Source organism: Cryptomeria japonica, unplaced genomic scaffold (genome assembly GCF_030272615.1).
Source record: "Cryptomeria japonica unplaced genomic scaffold, Sugi_1.0 HiC_scaffold_164, whole genome shotgun sequence".
In the NCBI taxonomy this organism is placed as follows: domain Eukaryota; kingdom Viridiplantae; phylum Streptophyta; class Pinopsida; order Cupressales; family Cupressaceae; genus Cryptomeria; species Cryptomeria japonica.
In genome coordinates, this window is record NW_026728986.1 from 15,001 (window position 1) to 27,195 (window position 12,195).

General features: G+C 59.0%; 1 non-coding gene across 1 annotated transcript; it reads left to right on the forward strand.

Annotated features, from left to right (window-relative positions):
• Window positions 1-11,026: 11,026 nt before the first annotated feature.
• On the forward strand, window positions 11,027-11,145 carry LOC131867143 (5S ribosomal RNA). Its single transcript, XR_009365735.1, has one exon. It is a non-coding gene; the product is annotated as a 5S ribosomal RNA (ribosomal RNA).
• The last annotated feature ends 1,050 nt before the right edge of the window (window positions 11,146-12,195 follow it).

The following is a 12,195-nucleotide window of genomic DNA, read 5'->3' on the forward strand; positions in this document are numbered from 1 at the left end:
CGACGCGTCCGACAAAGAGAACGTTCCAAGGCGGCAGAGGAGGTTACCAGCCGAAGGATGCAGTAGCAATAACAGGTATAGTTCCGCGGCGGCCGAGAAGACTCACCGCATAGGAATCGGGATGCGAGGCGAGGGATGCGGCGGGAAGGCCCCGACGGCTAAACGGAAGAGGCTGCAGGGCCGCCTCGGAATGGTCCAAGCATCGGATGCGATTGGGACGACTACCAGTGCCAACCCCTTATCCCGCGATGCGTCCGATACACAGATAGTTCCAAGGCGGCCGAGGAGCCTCACCGCATATCAATCGGGGTGCGAGGCGAGGGATGGGGCGGGAAGGCCCCAACGGCTAGACGGAAGAGGCTTCAGGGCCACCTCGGAATGGTCCAAGCATCGGACGCGCTTGGGGCGACTGCCAGTGCCAACCCCTTATCCCGCGATGCGTCCGATACACAGATGGTTCCAAGGCGGCCGAGGAGCCTCACCGCATAGCAATCGGGGGTGCGAGGCGAGGGATGGGGCGGGAAGGCCCCAACGGCTAGACGGAAGAGGCTTCAGGGCCGCCTAGGAATGGTCCAAGCATCGGACACGCTTGGGGCGACTACCAGTGACAGCCCCCTATCCCGCGATGCGTCCGATACGAAGATGGTTCCAAGGCGGCCGAGGAGCCTCACCGCATAGCAATCGGGGTGCGAGGTGGGGGATGCGGCGAGATGGCCCCAACGGCTAGACGGAAGAGGCCACAGGGCCGCGTCGGAATAGTCCAAGCATCGGACGCGCTTGGGGCGACTACCAGTGACAACCCCTTATCCCGCGATGCGTCCGATACGAAGATAGTTCCAAGGCGGCCGAGGAGCCTCACCGCCTAGCAATCGGGGTGCGAGGTGGGGGATGCGGCGAGATGGCCCCAACGGCTAGACGGAAGAGGCTGCAGGGCCGCCTCGGAATAGTCCAAGCATCGGACGCGCTTGGGGCCACTACCAGTGACAACCCCTTATCCCGCGATGCGTCCGATACGAAGATAGTTCCAAGGCGGCCGAAGAGCCTCACCGCATAGCAATCGGGGTGCGAGGTGGGGGATGCGGCGAGATGGCCCCAACGGCTAGACGGAAGAGGCCACAGGGCCGCCTCGGAATAGTCCAAGCATCGGACGCGCTTGGGGCGACTACCAGTGACAACCCCTTATCCCGCGATGCGTCCGATACGAAGATAGTTCCCAGGCGGCCGAGGAGCCTCACCGCATAGCAATCGGGGTGCGAGGCGAGGGATGCGGCGAGATGGCCCCAAAGGCTAGACGGAAGAGGCTGCAGGGCTGCCTCGGAATAGTCCAAGCATCGGACGCGCTTGGGGCGACTACCACTGCCAACCCCTTATCCCGCGATGCGTCCGATACACAGATAGTTCCGAGGCGGCCGAGGAGGTGGGGGATGCAGCGAGATGGCCCCAACGGCTAGACGGAAGAGGCTGCAGGGCCGCCTCGGAATAGTCCAAGCATCGGACGCGCTTGGGGCGACTACCAGTGACAACCCCTTATCCCGCAATGCGTCCGATACACAGATAGTTCCGAGGCGGCCAAGGAGCCTCACCGCATAGCAATCGTGGTGCGAGGTGGGGGATGCGGCGAGATGGCCCCAACGGCTAGACGGAAGAGGCTGCAGGGCCGCCTCGGAATGGTCCAAGCATCGGATGCGCTTGGGGCGACTACCACTGCCAACCCCTTATCCCGCGATGCGTCCGATACACAGATAGTTCCAAGGCGGCCGAGGAGCCTCACCGCATAGCAATCGGGGTGCGAGGCGAGGGATGCGGCGAGAAGGACCCAACGGCTACACGGAAGAGGCTTCGGGGCCGCCTCGGAATGGTCCAAGCATCGGACGCGCTTGGGGCGACTACCAGTGACAACCCCTTATCCCGCGACGCGTCCGATACACAGATAGTTCCAAGGCGGCCGAGGAGCCTCACCGCATAGCAATCGGGGTGCGAGGCGAGGGATGCGGCGAGAAGGACCCAACGGCTACACGGAAGAGGCTTCAGGGCCGCCTCGGAATGGTCCAAGCATCGGACGCGCTTGGGGCGACTACCAGTGACAACCCCTTATCCCGCGACGCGTCCGATACACAGATAGTTCCAAGGCGGCCGAGGAGCCTCACCGCATAGCAATCGGGGTGCGAGGCGAGGGATGCGGCGAGAAGGACCCAACGGCTAGACGGAAGAGGCTTCGGGTCCGCCTCGGAATGGTCCAAGCATCGGACGCGCTTGGGGCGACTACCAGTGACAACCCCTTATCCCGCGACGCGTCCGATACACAGATAGTTCCAAGGCGGCCGAGGAGCCTCACCGCATAGCAATCGGGGTGCGAGGCGAGGGATGCGGCGAGAAGGACCCAACGGCTAGACGGAAGAGGCTTCGGGTCCGCCTCGGAATGGTCCAAGCATCGGACGCGCTTGGGGCGACTACCAGTGACAACCCCTTATCCCGCGACGCGTCCGATACACAGATAGTTCCAAGGCGGCCGAGGAGCCTCACCGCATAGCAATCGGGGTGCGAGGCGAGGGATGCGGCGAGAAGGACCCAACGGCTAGACGGAAGAGGCTTCGGGTCCGCCTCGGAATGGTCCAAGCATCGGACGCGCTTGGGGCGACTACCAGTGACAACCCCTTATCCCGCGACGCGTCCGATACACAGATAGTTCCGAGGCGGCCGAGGAGCCTCACCGCATAGCAATCGGGGTGCGAGGCGAAGGATGCGGCGAGAAGGACCCAACGGCTAGACGGAAGAGGCTTCGGGTCCGCCTCGGAATGGTCCAAGCATCGGACGCGCTTGGGGCGACTACCAGTGACAACCCCTTATCCCGCGACGCGTCCGATACACAGATAGTTCCAAGGCGGCCGAGGAGCCTCACCGCATAGCAATCGGGGTGCGAGGCGAGGGATGCGGCGAGAAGGACCCAACGGCTAGACGGAAGAGGCTTCAGGGCCGCCTCGGAATGGTCCAAGCATCGAACGCGCTTGGGGCGACTACCAGTGACAACCCCTTATCCCGCGACGCGTCCGATACACAGATAGTTCCGAGGCGGCCGAGGAGCCTCACCGCATAGCAATCGGGGTGCGAGGCGAGGGATGCGGCGAGAAGGACCCAACGGCTAGACGGAAGAGGCTTCAGGGCCGCCTCGGAATGGTCCAAGCATCGGACGCGCTTGGGGCGACTACCAGTGACAACCCCTTATCCCGCGACGCGTCCGATACACAGATAGTTCCGAGGCGGCCGAGGAGCCTCACCGCATAGCAATCGGGGTGCGAGGCGAGGGATGCGGCGAGAAGGACCCAACGGCTAGACGGAAGAGGCTTCAGGGCCGCCTCGGAATGGTCCAAGCATCGGACGCGCTTGGGGCGACTACCAATGACAACCCCTTATCCCGCGACGCGTCCGATACACAGATAGTTCCGAGGCGGCCGAGGAGCCTCACCGCATAGCAATCGGGGTGCGAGGCGAGGGATGCGGCGAGAAGGACCCAACGGCTAGACGGAAGAGGCTTCAGGGCCGCCTCGGAATGGTCCAAGCATCGGACGCGCTTGGGGCGACTACCAGTGACAACCCCTTATCCCGCGACGCGTCCGATACACAGATAGTTCCGAGGCGGCCGAGGAGCCTCACCGCATAGCAATCGGGGTGCGAGGCGAGGGATGCGGCGAGAAGGACCCAACGGCTAGACGGAAGAGGCTTCAGGGCCGCCTCGGAATGGTCCAAGCATCGGACGCGCTTGGGGCGACTACCGTTGCCAACCCCTTATCCCGCGATGCGTCTGATACACAGATAGTTCCGAGGCGGCCGAGGAGCCTCACCGCATAGCAATCGGGTTGCGAGGCAGATTATTGGGAAGGGAACCCCCTGGGATGCGGCTCAAGCAGTGCCCAAAGGGACTGGAATGCGGAATCACATCGAGAGACCCAAATGCTATACGAGGGCTCAAATCGAATTATCGATTTGGCCACGACATGGACGCATCGGAACGACTACCTTTGCCGAACCACTCGCAATTGCATCCATACCGAAACCAATAGACATTTCCGTTAGAGCCCTCGCATAGCATTCGGGAATCTCGCATGCCCCTCTAAATCGACCAATGCTGGCGCTCAATGAAAATCCGAGCGCTACCACCGTTCGAGCGCCAGCATTGGTCGAGTTAGAGGGGCACGGGGGAGAATGCTCCAGTCAACACCTCCCCTATATAAGTTATTTGTCCGATTCTCGCACAACCGTAGTCTGCCTCGTCGAATCAAACAACGGTCCCAGATTCCGACTTCCGTTCCGTAGAGACCCAAAAGCTAGATGGAGGCTCGCAAAAAAGAGAGTCGGCGCATAGCAATCGGGTTTCTCGAACGTTTAGGGACCGAGCTCACTTGCGGATAGGGCAAAATCCGCCAAGCAACCCAAAAGCTAGACGGGGGCTCGAATCGAATCGCCTAGGCGGCCACAACAACGACGTGTTGGATCGACTACCAGTGCCAAACCATTCAGCAAGACTAGTCTGTGTCGAGGCCGGATAGAGATTCTCAGAGAGCGCCCGCATAGCATTTAGGAGACCTGCCGCGTCCCTCACACTCGACAAATGGTGGTGCACGTTTATAAATCCGAGCGATCCCAACCCTTTCAAGCACCAACATCGGTCGAGATAGAGGGGCACGGAGGGGGCTGCGTGAGACAACACAGTCCCCTATATAAGTTATTTGTCCGATTCTCACACATCCGAAGAATGGTCATCAAATCGGACAACAGCCCAAACTTCCGACTTCCGTCCCAGAAAGCCCAAGAGCTATCTAAAACGTTCATGGCCGGAACTCGATCGCGGCTATACCAGTCCGCCAAGCAACCCAAAAGCTAGACTGGAGCTCTAGTCGAATCACCTCTGTGGCCATTGCAAGGACGTGTTGGAGCGACTACCATTGCCGAACCATTCCGCAGGTCGAGTCCATACCAAGGCCGCATAGAGATTCACGATGAGCTCCTGCATAGCAATCAGGAGACTTGCCGTGTCCATCACAATCGATAAATCCTGGTGCAAGATTTTTGCATCCGAGCGCTCCAACCAGTCGAGCACCAGCATCAATCGACATAAACGGGCACGGGGGGAGGATGCTCGAGAACACTACCTCCCCTATATAAGTTATTTGTCCGATTCTCAAGCAGCCGAAGTCTGGTCATCGAATCGGGTCAAAGACCACAACTTCCGACTTTACCCACAATGCAAGTCATCGAATCGAACATCGGCCCCCGAGTCGGACTCCATGCGTATGTCAGGTCATCGGACCCAAATTCCGCCTTCCTGCGCATGGCGGGCCATCAATATCAACTCGGTCATCGGACCCAAACTCCGCCTTTTTGCGTATGGCACGCCTTCAAATCGGTCATCGGACCCAAATTCCGCCTTCCTGTGCATGGCGGGCCATCAACATCAACTCGGTCATCGGACCCAAATTCCGCCTTTCTGCGCATGGCACGCCATCAACTCGGTCATCGGACCCAAATTCCGCCTTCCTGCGCATGGCAGGTCATCGGACACAAATTCAGACCTCGCCAATATGCCTACGTATCGAATCGGTCATCGGACCCAACTTCCGACTTCATCCATACTGTAGGGTCTTTGAGGTTGGCGCGGTGCGCTCAACCCAGGGAGTCGACCCATCGAAGCATACACCTCCCCTATATAAGCTATTTGTCCGATTCCCACACCTGTGTAGTTTGCACCTCTGACCAGGACATCGACCCCAACTTCCGAACTCGACTGCAACGACGGCACCAGCGCCTTGGTGCGCACCTTGCGACGCACAGTCCCAACATTCGCCTTCCTGCACATGGCAGGTCATCGGACCCAAATTCCGACCTCGCGAGTATGCCTACATATCGAATCGGTCATCGGACCCAACTTCCGACTTCATCCATACCGTAGGGTCTTTGAGGTTGGCGCGGTGCGCTCAACCCGGGGAGTCGACCCAACGAAGCATACACCTCCCCTATATAAGCTATTTGTCCGATTCCCACACCTGTGTAGTTTGCACCTCCGATCAAGACATCGACCCCAACTTCCGAACTCGCCTCCAACGACCGAACCAGCGCCTTGGTGCGCACCTTGCAACGCACAGTGCCAACATTCGCCTTCCTGCACGTGGCAGGTCATCGGACCCAAATTCCGACCTCGCGAGTATGCCTACATATCGAATCGGTCATCGGACCCAACTTCCGACTTCATCCATACCGTAGGGTCTTTGAGGTTGGCGCGGTGCGCTCAACCCGGGGAGTCGACCCAACGAAGCATACACCTCCCCTATATAAGCTATTTGTCCGATTCCCACACCTGTGTAGCTTGCACCTCCGATCAGGACATCGACCCCAACTTCCGAACTCGACTAAAAAGACCGCACCAGCGCCTTGGTGTGCACCTTGCAACGCACAGTGTCAACATTCGCCTTCCTGCACATGGCAGGTCATCGGACCCAAATTCCGACCTCATGAGCATACCTACTAATCGAATCGGTCATCGGACCCAACTTCCGACTTCATCCATACCGTAGGGTCTTTGAGGTTGGCGCGGTGCGCTCAACCTGGGGAGTCGACCCATCGAAGCATACACCTCCCCTATATAAGCTATTTGTCCGATTCCGACACCTGTGTAGTTTGCACCTCCGCTCAGGACATCGACCCCAACTTCCGAACTCGCCTGCAACGACCGAACCAGCGCCTTGGTGCGCACCAAAAGTGCGCACTTTTGGAGGGCACTTTTGTGCGCTCCAAAGGTGCGCACTTTTGGAGGGCACTTTTCTGCGCTCCAAAGGTGCGCACTTTTGGAGGGCACTTTTTGGAGGGCACTTTTCTGCGCTCCAAAGGTGCGCACTTTTGGAGGGCACTTTTTGGAGGGCACTTTTCTGCGCTCCAAAGGTGCGCACTTTTGGAGGGCACTTTTTGGAGGGCACTTTTCTGCGCTCCAAAGGTGCGCACTTTTGGAGGGCACTTTTTGGAGGGCACTTTTCTGCGCTCCAAAGGTGCGCACTTTTGGAGGGCACTTTTTGGAGGGCACTTTTCTGCGCTCCAAAGGTGCGCACTTTTGGAGGGCACTTTTTGGAGGGCACTTTTCTGCGCTCCAAAGGTGCGCACTTTTGGAGGGCACTTTTTGGAGGGCACTTTTCTGCGCTCCAAAGGTGCGCACTTTTGGAGGGCACTTTTTGGAGGGCACTTTTCTGCGCTCCAAAGGTGCGCACTTTTGGAGGGCACTTTTGTGCACTCCAAAGGTGCGCACTTTTGGAGGGCACTTTTCCTGTGCTCCAAAGGTGCACACCTAGGTGAGCACCTTCGACCACACCTTGTAGCACACCAAACTCTGACTTTCGACTTCATCCGCAATGCAGGGTCTTTGAGGTTGGCGCAATGCGCACAACCAGGGGAGTCGACCCATCAAACCCAACACCTCCCCTATATAAGCTATTTGTCTGATTCTCATACATGCGTAGCCTGCAGGAGCAATTAGGACATCGACCCCAACTTTCGGCTTCTAAACGAAAACAAGGTCTTTGAGGTTGGTGTAATGCGAACAACTAGGGGAGTCAACCCATCAAACCCAACACCTCCCCTATATAAGCTATTTGTCTGATTCTCATACATGTGTAGTCTACAGGAGCAATTAGGACATCGACCCCAACTTTTGACTTCTTAACGAAAACAAGGTCTTTGAGGTTGACGTAATGCGCACAACCAGGGGAGTCGACCCATCAAACCCAACACCTCCCCTATATAAGCTATTTGTCCGATTCTCATACATGTGTAGCCTGCAGGAGCCATTAGGACATTGACCCCAACTTTTGACTTCTTAACGAAAACAAGGTCTTTGAGGTTGGCGTAATGCGCACAACCAAGGGAGTTGACCCATCAAACCCAACACCTCCCCTATATAAGCTATTTGTCTGATTCTCATACATGTGTAGCCTGCAACAACGATTAGGACATCCACCCCAACTTCTGAATTCGTCTGCGTTGACCGCACCAAAGGTGCACGCCTTGGTGCTCACCAAAATCCGACTTCCGACTTCTTCTGCTATGCGGGGTCTTTGAGGTTGGCGCAGTGCGCACAACCAGGGGAGTCAACCCACCGAATGCAACACCTCCCCTATATAAGCTATTTGTCTGATTCTCATACATGCGTAGACTGCAGCAATGATTAGGACATCCACCCCAACTTTTGACTTCTTAAACAAGACAGGGTCTTTGAAGTTGGTGCAGTGCACACAACCAGGGGAGTCGACCCATCAAACGCAACACCTCCCCTATATAAAGCTATTTGTCCGATTCTCATACGTGTAGTCTGCAGCAGCGATTAGGACATCGACCCCAACTTCCGAATTCGTTTGCATTGACCGCACCAAAGGTGCACGCCTTGGTGTGCACCCTGGAGTGCACTTTGGTGCTCACCTCGGTGCACACTTTGGTGTGCACCTCGGTGTGCACCAAAGGTGCGCACCTTGGAGCGCACCAAAGGTGTACACTTTGGAGCGCACCACATAGGGTCTTTGAGAGGTTGGCGCAGTGCGCACACCAAGGTGGGTGTTGAGGTGCGTGCCGAGGTGGGTGGGTGCTAGGGTGCGCTCCATGGTGGGTGCCAGGGTGGGTGCGTGCTAGGGTGGATTCCAAAGAGGGTCATAGGGTGGGTGCCAAGGTGGGTTGGTGATATAGTGGGTTCAAAGGTGGGTACTAGGGTGGGTTCCAAGGTGGGTCACAAGTTGGGTGCCAGGATGCGTGGGTGTTAGGTTGGGTGCCAAGGTGGGCTCCTGCGTGGGTGGGTGCTAGGGTGGGTTTCAAGGTGGACGCGAGGGCGGGTGCCAAGGTGGGTAACAAGTTGGGTGTTAGGATGGGTGAGTGCTAGAGTGGGTGCCAAGGTGGGTGGGTGCTAAGGTGGATGCCAAGGTGGTTCACAGGGTGGGTGGGTTCTAGGGTGAGTTCCAAGGTGGGTCACAGGTTCAGTGCTAGGGTGGGTGTCAAGGCGGGTGTCGAGGTGCCTGGGTGCTAGGGTGTGGATGCCAATGTGGGTCATAGGGTGGGTACTAGGGTGGGCTGCAATGTGGGTGCCAAGGTGGGTAACATGCTCGGTGGGTTCTAAATTGGGTGCCAGGGTGGGTGTGCACCCACCTTGCCCGAGGTGGGTGCCAAGGTGCCAGTGTGGGTGGGTGCTAAGGTGGATGCCAAGGTGGGTGAGAAGGTGGGTGATAGGTTGAGTGGTAGGATGGGTGGGTGCCAAGATGGGTCACAGGGTGGGTGCAAGGGTGGGTAGGTGCTAGGGTTGGTGTCAGGGTGGGTGGGTGCTAGGTTGGGTTCCAAGGTGGGTGCGAGGGTGAGTGTCAAGGTGGGTCACAGGTTAGGTGCTAGGATGGGTGAGTGCTAGGGTGCAAAGGTGCCAGGGTGGGTGCTAGGATGGGTCGATGCTAGGGTGAGTGGCAAGGTGGGTCCACAAGTGTCAAGGTGGGTGCCGAGGTGGGTGCCAAGTCGGCGACTGCTATGGTGGATGCCAAGGTGGGTCACGGGGTGGGTGCCAAGTTGCTAGGTTGGGTTCCAAGGTGGGTGCCAACGTGGGTGCTAGGGTGCGTGGGTTAAAGGGTGTGTCACAACGTGGGTGCCAGGATGGGTGCGCACCCACACTGGCCAAGACGGGTGCGGGTGCAAGGTTGGGTTCCAAGCCCGGTCACAGGCTGGGTGCTAGGATGGGTGGGTGCCAAGGTGGGCACCAGGGTGGGTGCACCCACCCTGGCCAAGGTGGGTCACGGGGTGGGTCCTAGGGTGGGTAACGGGGTGGGTACTAAGGTGCGTGCCAAGGTGGGTCATAGGGTGGGTGCCAAGGTGGGCACCAGGGTGGGTGTGCACCAACCCTAGCCAGGGTAGGTCACGGGGTGGTTGTCGGGGTGGGCGTCAAGGAGCCAAGGTGGGTGGCAAGTAGCCAAGTTGCGTGCCAAGGTGGGTGTCGGGGTGGGTGCCAAGGATCCAAGGTGGGTGCCAAGGAACCAAGGTGGGTGTCTGGGTGGGTGCCGAGGTGGGAGCCAGGGTGGGTCCCAAGGTGAGTGCAAAGGTGGGTGCCAGGGTCAAGGTGAGTGCCAATGTGGGTTCCAAGGTGCCAGGGTCAGGGTGAGTGCCAATGTGGGTTCAAAGGTGCTAAGTTGGGTGCGAGGTTGGGTGCGAGGGTGGGTGGGTGCCAAGGTGTGCTAGGTGGAAGCCCGGGTGGGTCGGCATCCCATGGGTGTCGAGTTGGGTGCCTGATGGGTGCTTCTTGTCAAGTTTTAGTCGTCGGGACTCATTTCGAGCCTTAGAGGTCGTTTCTTGTCCGGTTGCCCTGTCTTCGACCTGGGAACCCAATTTTGGTCCTCGGGTCCCATTTTTTTTTGTCTCGCATCCCACTTTTGGCCTGTGGCCTTTTCGGGGTCGATTCTCGTTTTGGGCATCAGAGCATGTTTCTTCTCCTAAAACCCAATATTTGTTTATTAAGTCTCGGAACACATTTTTGTTCTCGTGGACCCATCATGGGTCTTGGAACGCATTTGTGGTCCTTGGGTCCCATTTTGCATCCCGAAACTTGTGTTTTGGTGCTTGATCCCTATTTTGGGTGCCCACCTTGCACCAAGTGCGCACCCGGGGCAAACCGAGCGCCTTGGTGCACCGGGGCAAGATCGAGCGTGCACCCGAGGCGCCCCGAACATGCACCAAGGTGCACTCGGCCCACATGTGAGCGCAGGTCGTTGCGCCCGAGGTGGTGTGTGGGCACCGCGTTGCAGACGGGACACTGCACGCACACGACGCCCCCTCCAGGTGCACGCACGTAGGCCGGGCCGGGTGCACACCCGACGCCCTAGCAAGGTGCGCGCACCCGGGCAGGGCTCACACTTGGCGAACGGGGCGCACTTCGCGAGGGAGGGTGTGCACCTCGACGGGGGTGGGTGGCCGGGGTGGATTCGCACGTGGGTCGCGGTTTGCTAAGTACACACTGCGACAAGCTCATAACGGGTGCGATCATACCAGCGTTAGTGCACCGGATCCCATCAGAACTCCGCAGTTAAGCGCGCTTGGGCCGGAGTAGTACTGGGATGGGTGACCTCCCGGGAAGTCCCGGTGTTGCACCCTTTTTTAGTTTTTCGCCGGGCGTCGCAATGCTATTTGAATAAACCTTTTGCCCGTTTGCGTTCTCGTCGGGGCCGGGCCGGGCCGGGGTGCGCTGCCCGCACTACCGCGCGCGCGGGGGCGACACCGAGCGCGCACCCGAGGCGCCCCGAGCACACAGGCCACGGTGCAACCCGGGCGTTGTGCGCGCACCCCGGTGCGCCCGAGGTGCTGCGCGCGCACCCAGGTGAAATCGGTGTGCACCTCGGCCAGTGCGCGCTCGGTCGAGTCGCGCACGTTGGCCAAGGTGCACGGTGATGTTTCTTACTCTAAGGTTCCGCACCAGACGCCCGGGACAGGTGAGCGAAGCTGGGCGGGGCCGGGTGCGCGGCCGGGGCAGGTGCACGCAGCTGGAGAGAGCTTTGGAGCACACTTCGGAGCGCACCAATGATGCGCTCCATTCAAAAGTTTCCTGAAAAGGCAAAAAAAGTTGAGATTATAGAATTTCCCACTTGAGAGATTGTAAAAAAAAAAAATTTAAAATGAAGGAAACGCGGGTGCCAAGGTGTGCGCAGCCCAGCCAAGGTGTGCGCACCAAGGCGCCCACCCTGGCGAAGGTGCACGCAAGGTGCGCACCCGAGGCAAACCGGACAATTAACCCAACTTTCGACTTCGCGCGCACCTTGGAGCGCACTTCGGAGCGCTCCTTGGTGCGCACCAATCTTGGGCACCTCGGAGTGCACCATGGCGCCCACCAAGGTGCGCACCCGGGGCAAACCGAGCTCCGACTTCGTGCGCACCTTGGAGCGCACGAAAGGTGCGCACCATGGCGCCCACCAAGGTGCGCAGCCCAGCCAAGGCGTGCGCATCAAGGTGCGCACCCTGGCGAAGGTGCGCACCCGGGGCAAACCGAGCTCCGACTTCGTGCGCACCTTGGAGCGCACAAAAGGTGCGCAACCCAGCCAAGGTGTGCGCACCCCGGTCAAACCGAGCTCCGAATCGTGCGCACCAGAGGTGCACGCCATCGTGCGCACCTTGGAGCACACTTCGGAGCCCTCCTTGGTGCGCGCCGAT